Here is a 16,069-nt window from a genome sequence, read left to right as displayed (position 1 = left end):
TATGCCCCTGTGATTGCAGAGATGCGGCTGACTTGTGTCATTTTCCTCCCAGGGGATGCTTTATAATTACCAGCATCCATCGTGGCTGCCTGTAAGCTGATGCTTTTTTATTACCAGTTCAATAATCACTGCATCCTTGTGAACATCTGCTCTGCAAGCCATGCATCGGAGGTCCCTGTGCCTGTCACTCGATGCTCCCTTGCTGTGGTGACCCTTTTGCCCTCACCTTCAGTTTATATCTAATTTGCCTAGCAGAAGCTCAGTCCAGATTGCCGCACAGGAATGCAATTAATGCTCCACATTTGCAAACAAAGAATATATATATATATATATATATATATATATATATATGCTACTTTCCTCCTCCTCCTCCTCCTCCTTCTCTCTCTCTCTCTCTCTCTCTCTCTCTCTCTCTCTCTCCCTGTTTTATTATCTTATTGTCAAGCCCCATAATTTGTATTCACAGCAGGATGAATCAATATAAGTCCTGAGGAGAAGATACATTATTTTGTTAGTGTTTTAGGCAGATAATGAAAAGTATGCAGGCTTGACTGGATGGGTGTGTGTGGCTTTTATCTGGAAATACACAGCTGTTTAAAAAGAAGCAATGTACACAAATTTATTTTAAAACACATACCTGTAGGTTCCCATAGCATGTGTTCAATAGCCTTCAGGTTGCCTCTGTTATACACAGCCAAGGACATTAACTATTGTTGGGCAAAACCAGCAGTGCTGCTCTGCAGAAAGTTTGGGGGCTTTCCAATATTTTCCATTCTAAGCCTTCTGCCATGTTCTAGAGTCTAGATTACTGGTCTGAGGCAGCTTCTGCATCTTCCCAGGCATATGTAGAAACATCCTTAGTTAGCATGCTTCAAAGGCATCACCATGTCACGCAACACTGGGAACAGCTGGACAGCTCAGTTGGTTAGAGCATGGCGCTGATAACACCAAGATCGCAGAGAGAACCTACTGGATCCTGTTCAGCTTAGGCTGCAGTTGAAGAAGAAGAAGAAGAAGAAGAAGAAGAAGAAGAAGAAGAAGAAGAAGAGGAGGAGGAGGAGGAGGAGGAGGAGGAGGAGGAGGAGGAGGAGGAGTTTGGATTTGATATCCAGATTTATCACTACCCGAAGGAGTCTCAAAGCGGCTAATATTCTCCTTTCCCCTCCTCCCCCACAACAAACACTCTGTGAGGTAAGTGGGGCTGAGAGACTTCAGAGAAGTGTGTCTTGATATGGCCTACACAAGTACATTTTACCAGTGTGCATAGGTAAAAACTGTATGGTCAATTACTAAAATAAATGAATAAATCAGGTGGAACAGCCACACAGTTTTGACCTACAAGCATTGGATTGAAATGTTGGTTGTACTTTTGAGCGTATCTTATCTATTAGCCACATTTACATCTTAAGTAGTTTTTTTTAAAAAGAATTGCAAATCCATATCCTGTGTTTGGTACAAGCCTTTTTCTGCAACTATAATGAATAAACTATCTATCTTACAAAAAAAGTATCTTGTCTTTGCTTTGCATTCTGAGGTAGCATATCAGCTTGTCCACTGAGGCAAATTCCAATACAGTGGTGCCTCGCAAGACGAAAAGAATCCGTTCTGCGAGTCTCTTCGTCTAGCGGTTTTTTTGTCTTGCAAAGCAAGCCCATTGATGGATTAGTGGCTTTTAGCGGCTTTTAGCGGCTAAGCAGCTTAGAAAGGGGGGGGAGGGGAAAAAACCCGCAGGAACTCGCAAGACATTTTCGTCTTGCGGAGCAAGCCCATAGGAGATTCGTTTTGCGAAGCACCTCCAAAACGGAAAACTCTTTCGTCTAGCGAGTTTTCTGTCTTGCGAGGCATTCGTCTTGCGGGGCACCACTGTATTTCCACCCACCCACCCATGTTGGTGCTTCTCAGTGGGAGACGGCCTTCTCCCGGCACCTGTCCAGAAAGCATAACACAGCATTCACTCTTCCAGACGTTCAAGCAAGCAGCAGAGCTTAGCAGAAGCTGAGACTGAGGATATGTAGTATCTGGGTGTGGTGATTTATTTACAGGATCAAAATAAAGAACAGAGCCATTATGGCGTGTCTCTTCTCCTCCAAGACAGAACAACAGAACAGAACAAAGGACAAAGAAGACGGAAGTGGCGCACAGTTCCTTCCATTCCCACGCTTCCAAAGAATGGAATGCCAACACACAGAGCATGTGATCTAGTAGTCACACATACACTCTGCAATACGGGAGAGAATGAAAATCTTGACACCCCAACCATTTCTTAATGGACCGTGTAGTTGAAAGTTACTTAACATAAGAACTTAAGATGAGCCGGCTGGATCAGGCCAATGGCCCATTTAGTCCAGCATCCTGTTCTCAGGGTGGGCAACTAGATGCATAATAATAATAATAATAATAATAATAATAATAATAATTTATTATTTCTACCCTGCCCATCTGGCTGGGTTTCCCCAGCCACTCTGGGTGGCTTCCAACAGAACACTAAAATACAATAACCTATTAAACATTAAAAGCTTCCCTAAACAGGGCTGCCTTCAGATGTCTTCTAAAAGTCTGGTAGTTGTTTTTCTCTTTGACATTTGGGAGGGCATTCCACAGGGCGGGTGCCACTACCCAGAAGGCCCTCTGCCTGGTTCCCTGTAACTTGGCTTCTCGCAGCAAGGGAACTGCCAGAAGGCCCTCGGCACTGGACCTCAGTGTCCGGGCAGAACGATGGGGGTGGAGACGCTCCTTCCGGTATACTGGACCGAGGCCATTTATATGCATGATCTGAGCACAACGCCACTCTCCCTTCCTGTGGTCTCCAATATTTGGAAGAATTACTGCCTTTCTACATTACTGCTATCCTACATTGTTCAAACAGAGATGTATATTTTCAATGGATTTTTTTTTAATGGTGGTTATTACATGCTCCTCTCACTAACACTTTGCTTGAAAATGTCAAACGAGGGTGTCAATGGCTATATCCAACTAAGTTAAAGCAGTCCCACTGAGATTAATAGACCTAAATTAGCCATGTCCATTAATTTGAATGGGTCCACTCTGAGAATGGCTAACTTTGGATACAATCCAATATCAAAATTTTTCAGAGATAGTGTTCACTATTAAAGACTGCATTGATTTCAATAAGAAAGAAATTCAAAGTGCTCTTCTGAGCAGTGCTGGACTGACTGGTCAACTGAAACGTTATGGCCATTTGGGTTAAATAAAGCAGATGGGGAGAAAATATAAATTCATTTACTTACTTAGTGGAAGATCCAGTCTGTGAGACATTTGATACTTTTTATAGAGTATTAAATACAGAGTTTTGCCAGCTGGTTACTGTAGTTGAATGGTTTTTCATCTACGGGCACAATCAGGAATACTTACTAAATAGATAATACGTTTTGCTTTTCGGGTTTCATTTTTAACTGCATGATTTTCTTTTAGAAATTGCTAAGCAATCTGCTGCTATTTTCCCTGTACAGCACTTCAGAAATAGTAGTAATTTCTAAAATGAGCATATGACTAACAAGCACTACATGTTAGCCACTGCTTGCCGCTCTATACCAAATAAGAGGGACACATCTTATCAGGCTGGGGGAACTCTCTTGTCCCAAATGGATCACTGACTCAATGCTTTTCCCTAGTTGCTACAGATGACTTACAATCCCACAGGATTCCTAGAAATCCCAGCCACCTGGCCCATTTTCTGAGAAATGGAGCTAACACGTGATTCGGATTTCTTTTAAGACTGAAGGAGCCAAGCTCCATGAAATGGGATTTCTTTTATGAGCCTAGGAGTGGGTGTTAAATAGATGGCTCTTTCATCATATTTCAGAACATGGAACTGCAAACACCACTAGTTCAGGTGACAATAATTTTGCCACACCTATACGTTCCAGGAAAGGGTATAAGGTGGCTGGTTTTAGCTCTACCAACTGGAAGTCCAATACCAGTTTGCTACCTTTCCAGGATACAAGTACTGCGTTTTTAAAAGAATAGTCCTAAGGAAAAGTAAACTGAAAAGTAAACTAGGCCTAACAACATAAATGAATTAATGGAACTGTGTTCCAAGATATCCTCCTACCATTTTCTTACTATACTTGGAACAGGAGTCTCTTGTGTCTCTGGTATACTCTTCTTTAGGGAAACTTCCTGTTAAATTTATAACAACACAGTGATGGCATCCAAGTCCCATAATGACTTGTGATATCATTCAAAGCAGCATTTCCCAACCTGGTGCCCTGCAGATGTTGTTAGACTCCAACTTCCATCCGCCCCAGCCAGTATGGCCAATACTTGGGGATAATAATAATAATAATAATAAATTTTCATTTATACCCCACCCTTCCCTGTTCAGAAAACTGGGCTCAGGGCAGCTAACAACAAATTTAAAACACTTAATTGATGCAACAAAAAACAGCATAAAATACAGTATAAAATGTGAATAACAATAAATTCAAAAATCAAAAATCAATTTAGGGGGGAAATCCATCCAATAAACATTAGATGATCACCAGGGCTAGCTGGCTAGATTAGTCCTATTTGGGACAGCGAGGAGACCAAGGGGAAAATTAGCTGTGGGATCCCAGAGGGGGTTGGATACTATTTCTGAAAAACCAGTTTATATTAAACACCAAGCTAATATTAATCCCAAAGATTCGTAATCCAAAAATAAATCTACAAACTTCTTGTTTTTGTGTATAGATCGATACCGTGTAATATGATATAAATATAGTCATGTACCTATTTTATCGACTGGAAACCTAGAAACATGTTCTGTTTATGCCAAATGCACACTCTTGAGAAGAATGTGTAGCTGCTGTAGATTCAACTTGAATCATTCCTGAAAACGGTTTCGTTCAGTGACAAAGAGCAGTGCAATTAAGACTGGCCTTTATAGCATCCAGATTGGATTACTGTAATGAGCTCTGTGCGGAGCTACCTTTGTGCTTGATCTGGATGCTGCAGTTAGTATAGAATCCTGCAGCATATAATACCTCTGATCTGAGAGCTGCACTGGGCCAAGTTCAAGATGTTACCTGTAGTATAAAAGGTAAAGGGACCCGTGACCATTAGGTCCAGTCATGACCGACTCTGTGGTTCCCTCTCTATAGGCCGAGGGAGCCGGCGTTTGTCCTCAGACAGCTTCCGGGTCATGTGGCCAGCATGACTAAGCCGCTTCTGGCGAACCAGAGCAGTGCACAGAAACGCTGTTTACCTTCCCACCGGAGCAGTCCCTATTTATCTACTTGCACTTTGACGTGCTTTCAAACTGCTAGGTTGGCAGAAGCTGGGACCGAGCAACGGGAGCTCACCCCCCGATTCGAACCGCCAACCTGATCGGCAAGTCCTAGGCTCTGTGGTTTAACCCACAGCGCCACCCGTGTCCCTACCTGTAGTATATGAAGCCCTTAATAGCTTGGTTAAGTTTACTTGTGAGATAGTCTTACTGCATCTATGCACACCTGAGCACTTCGATCTGTAGAACTGGCCCCATTTCAGGGGCCATATAAACTGGTTTTGTGCTTGTAAAATATACATATTTTAGCTTGGTTGCACCTATTCTTTGAAATTCCCTGCCTGGTTACATCAGGAAGGTGCTTTCGCTTTCATCATTTTGGTGTCTGCTTAAAGTATTTTAAGTATACCTGAAGGAGCGTCTCCACCCCCATCATTCAGCCCAGACACTGTGGTCCAGCTCTGAGGGCCTTCTGGATGTTCCTTCACTGTGAGAAGTGAGGTTACAGGGAACCAGGCAGAGGGCTTGTCAAGGAAATAAACAACTATCTGACTTTTAGAAGACATCTGAAGGCAGTCCTGTTTAGGGAATTTTTTAATGTTTGATGTTTCATTGTATTTTTAATATTTTGTTGGAAGCCACCCAGGAAACCCAACCAGATGGGCGAGGTATAAATTATTATTATTATTATTATTATTATTATTATTATTATTATTATTATTAGCAAGTCTATCCAGACATGCAGGTGTTGAAGTGTTTTAATCTTTTTTGCTGCTAATTTTAATTACCTCCATTTTTAATTATGTTTAGCTGCTTTTATTGACAATGTTAATATTTATCATAAACTGCTTAGAGGTTTTATTACAATCAAGCAATATATAAAGAAATATTAGTTCATATAAAGAAATATATAAAGAAATATTAGTTCATATTAGTTCATTTTCTGAGCTTGGTCAAGAATTGTCCATTTTGGTTGCCAGCCCCTGAGATCCATCTTTCCTTTCCCAACCCCAGACTGCAAGACTTGGTAACATAGATCTCTTCAACAGATTGTATGCAGTGTGTGCTATTTGAGAGCCACCTGCAGAATAGTCTCTGGGGATTGTGACCTTCTTGAAAACAGATGGTGCCCTGCCTCATTGACTTTGCACAATCCATTGGTTCTATCATGCAGAAGGACTACAGACCTTTCAAGAGGCATCATGGTATTGTCAAGCATGCATGTTGGTGCTTCTGTCAATGCCAGAAATGCATCTGTGATGTTCCATGCATCCCAAGCTCACTTTTTGTCTTTCCCAGAGATGAACAAGGGGGACAAAGTGTTTCCTTGTTCATGGGTCTGATTTTGTATTGTAGAGGATGGGTACTGTTATGTACTGAAGTTCTCACCCTGGGCCAGCAGGGGGATACTGTAGATAGTTATGCAAATAAGGGATCGAAAGTGACGTTCAGTGATTGGATAGTTTTAGAAAATTGTTACAGTTACGTTGTACTGGAGCTCTATATAAGCAGGCTGACTGAACCCTTCAGTTCTGTTCTGGCCTGTGAATAAACAAGAGCTGTTTGAAGAATCACTGTGTCGTCTGATATGTTCACCCACAACTTAACAGGTACTTTGTTTTGTGCGCCACAAACCACCCAAAGCAGAATTCTTGGTGTGTGGCCAACACCTTCCCTTTCTGCACCTTCTTCAGTAGAAAACGCCCCTGAAGGCAACACAAAACCATTCCTAAAGGAGGACTCACCACAGCCCTGGATCTCAACTCTTTTACAATGTGTGGAGCACAAGAGCTGCAGCTGAGAGTAACAGGATACAGATAGGAGGAGGTGGTGTATAGCAGGCTGAAGGCTGTGGTGTAAAGATAGCAGCGGCTGCTGCAGACCAAGAGGTTCATCACAGGCTTGAAGCATAAAGTGAACAAACGACAGAAATGCACACTTGTCACTCTCCTATGGCCCAGGCAGCATTGCTTATTGGGATCCATATAAAAATTGTTTAAATGCACAATTTTAGGCTTACCTGCCCTTGCTGGCCCTTGAAGGGGCATTGCGTATGGACACCATATTAAAGTATGGATGAATGCCAAGTTTCAAAGTTTTAGTCAGTTTTAGCTTAACAGGTTGAATGCCAGATCCCATGAACTGCTGCTGCAGTGCATTGACTCATATGGCAAAGCCATGAAGTCCGTGTTTATTATATGCACTGGATAAACAAATTGTAAAAGGCAAAGGCAACTATACCAGTGAAGGAGGAGAGCTAAATTCTTCCATAAGGAGAGGAAGCTGACTCTTCAGGAAAAAGAAACAGCTTAAAGAAAACCTTTCAAAACCAAAGGACAATACTTAGCATCAATAGAAGAAAAGGGCACAAGAAAGGACATGATGGTTTAAAAACTGGCTGCACATAAACAACATAATGTTACAACTTCTGAAGTTTACCAATTCTGCTAATAGTTTTAACAGCCTCCGTCCCCAGCACGCTGGACAAATTCCAATCTGAGTTGATCTATTCTACGTAATAACATTTTCCCTGTAGTTTTGGCTACCTCGTCTCTTCCTTTTCCTCCCCTGACCTATTGAACAGCATATAGACCACATTCATCAAAATGCTCTGTTAAAGAGGTGCCATGTTCATTCAACACCAGAAATGTCCACAGTTCAGGGGCAGGTGAAGTAATTTTGGTGTATAGTTGAGGCCTCTGGGAATAAAAATCAAAAGACCGGCATATCAGCTGGTATTAACTGGCAGAGTTCCATTAAAACGGGGGTGGGAGGGGGAAGCTGTACATATTATTACTGTTAAATAAAACACTCCACACCTATTTTAAAAGGATGTTGTTTAGGTTGCAGATTGAGTCAGGAAATGTCAGATTTATAGTTGCCCATGCAACCTCCTGCTTCCCTGTTTGTCCTTCCTGTGCACAGAAGAGAGAAGGTGTCTTACAAAAGACGAAACACAGACTGCATCATGATCCCTGGTGGGACAGCATTAATTATAGTATTTCCTAAATTTTGCAAACTTTGCTTCCTCTCAGCACATTTGTATTTTACACTAGTCGGGGACACACACACACACACACACACACACACACACTTTCACTCCTCTGACTCCTACAATATAGAGACTAAAATTAATTTTTTAAGACAAATATTGGTTTTGAAGGTACTAGCAGTTTAATGATAACACAGTTTATAAACCGCTTTATCAAGCGGTATATAAATTTTGTGAAATAAATAAAAATTAATAAAACACCAAACCATGGCTTAGTTTTACATCTGAATATGACCCTTGATATGGAGCGCTACGATCCGTGAATGCAGTATAGAAATTTAATAAAAAAACAAATAAAAATAAAGTACTGTAGATCAGAAGTCTCTCAGCCATCACGCATAGTTTCGCAATATGTGGTTTCCCAATGGAAGTACAGCCATAATGATCCCTACCAACAATAGAAGCCATTGGAAGGAGGTACAATACGTGTAAAGCTGAGTGAGCTCCCCAAATCTCTCACTAGATTAACTCGGGGGGGGGGAGGTTACAGGGGGGGGGGATCAGGAAAATTGAGATAATTTTCTTGAGCTTGGAAAATGCATTCTCCCTTCCCTGAGAGTAGTGGCTGCAGAAGCCACGTGTCCAGAGGAGGGCAACCAAAATGGTCAAAGGCCTGGAAACGATGTCTTATGAGGAATGGCTAAGGGAGCTGGGCATGTTTAGCCTGGAGAAGAGGAGGTTAAGGGGTGATATGATAGCCATGTTCAAATATATAAAAGGATGTCACATAGAGGAGGGACAAAGGTTGTTTTCTGCTGCTCCAGAGAAGCGGACACGGAGCAATGGATCCAAACTACAAGAAAGAAGATTCCACCTAAACATTAGGAAGAACTTCCTGACAGTAAGAGCTGTTCGACAGTGGAATTTGCTGCCAAGGAGTGTGGTGGAGTCTCCTTCTTTGGAGGTCTTTAAGCAGAGGCTTGACAACCATATGTCAGGAGTGCTCTGATGGTGTTTCCTGCTTGGCAGGGGATTGGACTTGATGGCCCTTGTGGTCTCTTCCAACTCTATGATTCTATGATTCTATGATTCTAAGCCTCAGTGAAGGCACATAGAGCAAAAAGGTAAGTTTGTTCTCTCTCCCCCCCTCCCCACTCTCTGCACCTCTCATGCACTGGTAACAGTACCCTAGAACCCAAAGTCTAGAAACTATTGAGCTATTCTATGGTCCTCAGAAGGTTTTCCTGTGTACTGTACTATCAGGAGCATAAGGGCAACAAATAAAATGGGTGGGAAGGAAAGAACTCTACTTCCTCTCACCATACGCTACCAACAGCTATTCCCACAATTACTGCTTTTCATGTAAGTATAGGGGGGAGAGTGTGTTTTGGAGGTCATGAGTGAGCAAGGTGTTTTTTTGGCCATAGTGAGGACCAGCAAACAGGGAGTGGTATTGCTGGATCAATCCATCAACCTCTGATGGGTGATTTAGAAGGATTGGGTCTGGCGTCACTTTTGCTCTGTGTGTGTGTGCCAGTATCCATACTCAGCAGTGTTACATCTCAATGCAGCTCCTTCCTTGGAAGGGTCTTTGGGGTTGAAGGTACATGCAGTAGGCAATAAACACTCATGGATGCCATGAAGATTCAGTCAAGTGTAGAGGTTTACTTGACAGGCACAAAAGCATATTGGTAGCAAACATATACAGACTGTCATGGTCAAGGCATGCTTAGAGTCCAACAAGAGTCCAAGACTCTCTCTCTCTGCTTCTGTCACCGCAAGACACAAGCAAGAGATTCACAACAAGTTGCAACAAGTTACACAGAACCATTGATATCAGTACTCCCTGTCACACTGCGCATGTCCAAAGAAAATGTCCTTGCATAGACAAAACAATCTCAGCCTTTTGCTGCTTCTTGAAACTTCTTCTCTGTTCTTCCCTGTTTCAGGAACAAATGATTCTCTCACACACAGAACATCCAATAGGTATGACACTCAGAATTCTTCGGCTCAGATTTTGATCTGAGAAGGCAAATAATTTGAGGGCTTTAAAAGTTTCTCTCTTGTTTGATAGGGGCTTTACCATCCCTCAGAGTTGATCTCTTAGACTGGCTCTAAAGAACTTCTCTGTCATCTCTAATTATGTTCTGAGTATAACTTGGGATGTGCAGTTTGGCTGTCAGATGTCTTAAAAGTCACATATAGGTTCTGCCACTTAGACTCAATCATTTTAGCTTTGCCTTTATATTGCCCTGGCATCGTCTTTCTGTCCCCCCCCCCCAAGGCAGTGTTGCCACGGGCGAGAGACTCACACATGTCAGAGAGCCAAGGGCCTCTGAACGAGATACAAGACTCCTCATATTCTTGTACACACATATATGAGAAGTCAGTGAAACAAGCTTATCCAGCAATATGCCAGCACAGAGAAGAAAGGCTGCATTTCTCACCTCCCTTTTTCAAGTGTGAAGAACAAAGTATGGTTGCCACTACACAAGGCTGTCCTCGTCTTGGTTGTCCATTGTAACATCTTCTACAGTCCACCTCTTTGCATGAAACTATCACAATGTCCACACTATGACAGTGTCATGTCAAACAATACGTTGCAGTAGATCTTAGGGCAGGGATGGAGAACCTGTGGTCTTCTAGATGTGGGACTCCAACTCCTTTCAGCTCCAGCCAGCATGACCAACAGTCAGGCATGATGAGAGTGGGCAGTGTGACAACATCTGGGCAACACAGGCTCCCCCTTTATATCTTAGGGGTAAAACTAAGACCTAGATATTTTCGAGAGAGAATGGGACACAGAGCTGTGCTGTGTTTTTGGCAGCAGACCCATGTCTAGAACTTCTTAAATAGTCATCTAAGAGTATTTTCACATAACCTATATTTAGGTTTAAACTCACCTGCAGGGGAATTTGCTCAGGCCAAATGGGATTTTACCTAGGGTTGGAACAAGCTATCAGTATTTCTGCTGAATTACTTTTACATACTGTAGAAACAAAGAACAGAATGGAATCCTAATTTTTATGCTGTGTTCTGTTAGAAACCACACAAAAGCTTTCTATTTACACTTAACAGCAAGGGATTGTTTGTGGCAAAGAGTCTATAGGGATCTTTTTAAAAAAGAAAGAAGGAAAGAAACCCTTCCCATTACCTCTACATTTCAGTTCTCCTAATATGGCAAACACATTTTGCAAACTATAGCCATATTTTTTGGATCAAAAGGAAAATCATATATGCCGCCGCATTGAAAAAAGGGATTAAATAATAAGGCCCATCCAGAGAAGTCTCTCATTTTTATGCATTTCTGTATTTTCTGGTTTTGTTAATCAGAAGCAGATGAACTTCTCTTCGCAAGAGTGTTACTGACATGGCTCGTATCAAGAAGTATGATGTTTCCAGCCATATATCCAACTTAAAGAGGAATAGTTACATTTGAATAAGCAACAAAACATGTGGATGTTTGTCTGAATTGAAATGAACTTATGAACCTTAGAATTCACGAGCCAGTCCTAATCATAGCCAAACATCGCCAACATCTGCTTTTTCATCTTGGCCAATTTATACTGAAAATCCTAGAATCTCATCATCCCAGCTTCAGGAAGAGAGAAAATGGCAGAACGGGAACTGGATATGCAAAGCTTTATTCTCTTATCTTCCTTAACCTCTCCGAAGGGGGGCGGGTAAATAGTTGTGGTGCGAGTTAGCAACAGCGTTGTCATTCTCTCACATGTGGGTGTTCTAAGGAATCATTCAAATGAAATACAAGTACAAGCTCACCCAGTGTTGGCCTCAGACCCAGCACTCACCACCACTTAGTGCCCCCTACCAGTGGGTGCTCTTCTTCAGCCACCAGCCTACACCCTTTCATCCTTCCTCCCTTGCAGGTAGTCTTGCTCAATGGCAACACTCTGTTACAACTGCATGATCCTCTCTGTTCCTGCAATACATGTTACTAAGTCTACTTGTTTGTATTGTATTGTATTGTATTGTATTGTATTGTTGCATTGCATTTGCTTGTTTCCTACTACAAAAAAAATTCCAAGTTGACTTAGAATTTTGTCCCTCCCAAGCTGTCATCCATTAGCTGAGATCCAAGAAGTTCTCAGGACACTTCTACTTTTTCTTAGAGTTAAGTCCTTGTTTAATGCCCTGGGAACCTACCAGTTGAAGGACTAATCTCTCTCTCTCTCTCTCTCTCTCTCTCTCTCTCTCTCTGTGTGTGTGTGTGTGTGTGTGTTTTAGACAGCAGTATTTGGCTCTGCCACAAACAAAATAAAAGATCTCAAATTGACTCACAAGGCCTTCCTTCACCCCCAGGTATTTTGGTAGTGAAAACAGAGTCCCTTGGCCCCGGTCTATGCCTTTTCCCTTTGGCTGTACAAACAGCAATCCAAATAATCAGAGGCTGCATATCAACTGTGTGCCTAGGAGCAATTTCTCCTTACGAAGTCTAAGCTTAGGTTCAGTACGGAAAGTACCAAAGGGGTAGCGCTGTGACTCTGTTGCAGCAAAAACAACAAAGACTCTTGGGGCTCCTTAAGCTTATGCCACAACAAATTTGTTAGCATTTTAAGGTGCCACAAGATCTGTTGTCGTTCATTAAAAACAAAACAAAAAACTATGCTGGCCTTTTAACGTTTGTAGATGCAGATCATTCCACAAAATCAGTTGAAACTCTATGCTATTATTTCCTGCTTCTATTTAAATAAAAACATGGTTGGAAACTGCTGTTCAGGCTTATAGGTGTGGAAGCAATTGTCTTGTGATGGAGAGATCTGGTCCTTGTTGCTGCCAGGGAAGTGTTACATTTATGAATGACCACAATAGCCACAAATAAAGAGGAATTTGGGGATTTGTGGACATTTTGCATGGAGTCTCTGTGATACAGGATTCAAAGGGTTTTTGTTGTTGTTGTTGTTTGCCCAAGATGGACATACAAAAGAGACATGTTTTTAAAAGTGGACAAATAACATTGAGCTGACTCTTCTTCCTTCTTTCTGCTCTTTGATGGAATTTCCATTTCCGTAGTTTCCTCGGTGTTGAATAGCAGAAGGTTCATTGGGTTCTTATGACTAATTTCCTCAAAAACTACACTGTGCCTATTAATGCAGAAGCCAGTTTTTGGCATGTAGTTGTGAAGAAAAAGGATGAAAAATAAACATGTATAACTTTGGAGCACTTTCGGAACACAAACTACTCTTTGTTTGGTATTTGGCTGTAGGTAATGCAAACTCAGCAGTCCCAATGTGACAGCATATTTAGCCAAAGACTAAAGTTAAAAAACAACACTGGAAGTCGAATTTTGTTTTGTTTCTAGGATGCTCTTCGGACCCATGTGCTAGAATCCCCAGGTGCTCTACTGTGTCCAGACAGAGAATTCAAGTACAAACTACGCATTCTGCTTAATGCATCGGGTACAAATATGTCTCAGTTTTGTTAAATTACCGCTCTGTGTGTATGTGCATGTGTGTCCAATTATTATTAGGATTTCAGGGCAAAGGGAGAGGTTTTTTTCCTTCCTAGCCCAGCCACACACCCCTCCCCCGATTATTGCCCCCTGAATGGCTATGAAGCTTATTCAAAAAAGTTCCCATTGGAACCAATGGGAACAATTTTCTAAACTTTGCAGTCATGTCAGTGGGGCTGGGAGCACAATTTTGAGTGGGCAGTTTGTGGCTGTAGTTACTTTACCAAAACCACTATGCATGAAGCATACTGTGTACTTTCATTTCATTTGTTTTTATTACAGCGCAACAAGACAAGAACCCACCGACAGCATACAAATCAATATGGCTAACTTGACCCAACAACCCCTCTCCCCACACACAAACAAAACTCACTGCAGTCAACTGAAGGTAACCAACCATGCCCTGCTCCCCCCCCCAAAAAAAATATTTCTCACTTAATTATTCCAAACTCCATATCTGCTGTTTAACATCAGGCAAAAAACATCCCTCTTCAGTCAGGTCTTTGGCTGATGACATCTGGTACCCTTTTAAATATGCTGTGGGGAGAGGGAGGGTTTGGGTAGTTTTTATTATGTATTTTGTGGGGGGGGGGCTTTTTATATATTGTATCTTTGTGTTGTGAACCGTCCTGGGATCTGCAAATTTAATAAATGACCATGATAATCTGTGTGAAGTTGTTGGGAGAAGCCCCTACAGGACTTGGAGAATAGTGTCATTAGTACATTGATGACATCCCAACTCTATTTCTCAGTTACATCCACGCCAAACAAGTTGGCTTTCAAATAAGGCAGGCATTGGCTGCAATGTCATTTCAGTGCTTGCAACCACACCTGGAATACTGTGTACAATTCTGGTTGCCTCACCTCCAAAAGGACACTGCAGAGCTAGAAAAGGTTCAGAACAGGGCAAGGGAAATGATCAAGGGCATGGAGCAGCTCTTGCATGAGGAAGTTGCAACATTTGAGGTTTTGTGTTGGAATCCTGGCAGCCAAGACCCAAGTCTGGGGCAAGTGCTCTTTGGTGAGCGAGCCCCAGCAGAGGGGCTATTGTCACCTTCCCTATCAGAAGCAAGGAGCAGGTAGTGATATATCCTTAACTATTGTCAAGGAAGATAGATGTTCAAGAGATCTAGGGCGTTGACTGCATTATATTGTTTGCTGGTTTTAAACATTTCTAGGCATTTCCAAAACACTCAAATCAGTTTACATAAAATATGTAATCCAGTTCTAATGGCCTTAAAACAAACTCATAGAAGTTAATAACCTGTAAAAAAATATCTACTAGCCTGCTGGGGTTGGCAGGTAAGGGATGGAGAGAGCTGGTGCAAAGGCAAGAACTTCCTTCCTCTAGCAGCTCACCTGGTTTCTACATTTAGGTGAGGGGAGAGACACTCACTTGCATGCAATTGCTTTCCACCAGTGGCTAACTGTGGGTGTGCTTAAATACAAGGCTGAATTACAACAAACCCAAAATAACATCACAGAAATAACACGAGGAATGCTCCCCTCCCTCTCCTAGATTGATGTGAGATGCCACTGATTTTTGCCATCTGCTAAATAAGCCACAAACCTGTTAAACCAGAGAATTTGGATCATACCAATTTAGCACTACAGGCATCCTTTGCTTACCACACTAACTGTACTTTCCTTGCTGTTATTGAATAGTCGGAAATGTTCTCCCTTCAGAGTAACAAACTAAGAAACCCAAATATTGCTAAACTAAAAAAAAAAAGAAAAAGGAAGAGGCAGCAGGGAGAAAAAGTGTTCTAAACAAACAAAATGTTGATCTGCCTTTTATTAATTTCATTTTTTATCTTCTTGTATACAGACGTTTGACAGCTATGACATTCATGGGCAATGCATTTGAAAAAGAAGACATAAATATTCAGAGACATATTAGAATGCTGTTCAATGTAAGCACCTGTCTACTTAGTGTTGACAGAAAATCATTTACTTTGCTTTATGCATGTTCTCTCTGGAGACCACTGAGGTCCTATTTTATTTAAAGAGCTGGTCCCAACATCGCTGCTTCCACTCGAAAATGCAATATATGCAGCTAATTTTATTTATCGAGGAAACAATTTTGGTTTATATTTTCAATAATCCTTAAACAATTTTGTCAATTCCTTACCTCAGGATTGGCTTCTCCCTGGGTATCAGAAGGCATGTGACCTCATGATGTCTTTATTTATGACATCACAAAAGAGGCAATGAAGTCTATGATATCATAAACGTAGCAGAACCAGCAACGATGCATCACTGTAGGCAGCAGCATTTACTTACAGAGCAATCTTGTGCTCCGTGTGTGTAACTCCGAGTTCAGTGGGGCTTACTTGCAGGGTAGACTGGATAAGGTTACAGCCTCACTCACAGAATCACT

The 16,069-nt window shown here is 41.7% G+C and overlaps 1 long non-coding RNA gene across 3 annotated transcripts in view; it reads left to right on the top strand.

Annotated features, from left to right (window-relative positions):
• LOC128410370 (uncharacterized) overlaps nt 1-15,150 on the top strand; it is a 41,858-nt gene extending 26,708 nt beyond the window's left edge. For all 3 annotated transcript variants that reach the window (XR_008329472.1, XR_008329474.1, XR_008329475.1), the window contains exons 3-4: nt 13,540-13,636; nt 13,972-15,150. This is a non-coding gene — a long non-coding RNA (uncharacterized LOC128410370). The remainder of the gene's footprint in view (nt 1-13,539; nt 13,637-13,971) is intronic.
• The last annotated feature ends 919 nt before the right edge of the window (nt 15,151-16,069 follow it).

This window comes from Podarcis raffonei, chromosome 1, assembly GCF_027172205.1.
Source record: "Podarcis raffonei isolate rPodRaf1 chromosome 1, rPodRaf1.pri, whole genome shotgun sequence".
Lineage (NCBI taxonomy): Eukaryota > Metazoa > Chordata > Lepidosauria > Squamata > Lacertidae > Podarcis > Podarcis raffonei.
This window is presented reverse-complemented; position numbering and strand designations above follow the sequence as displayed.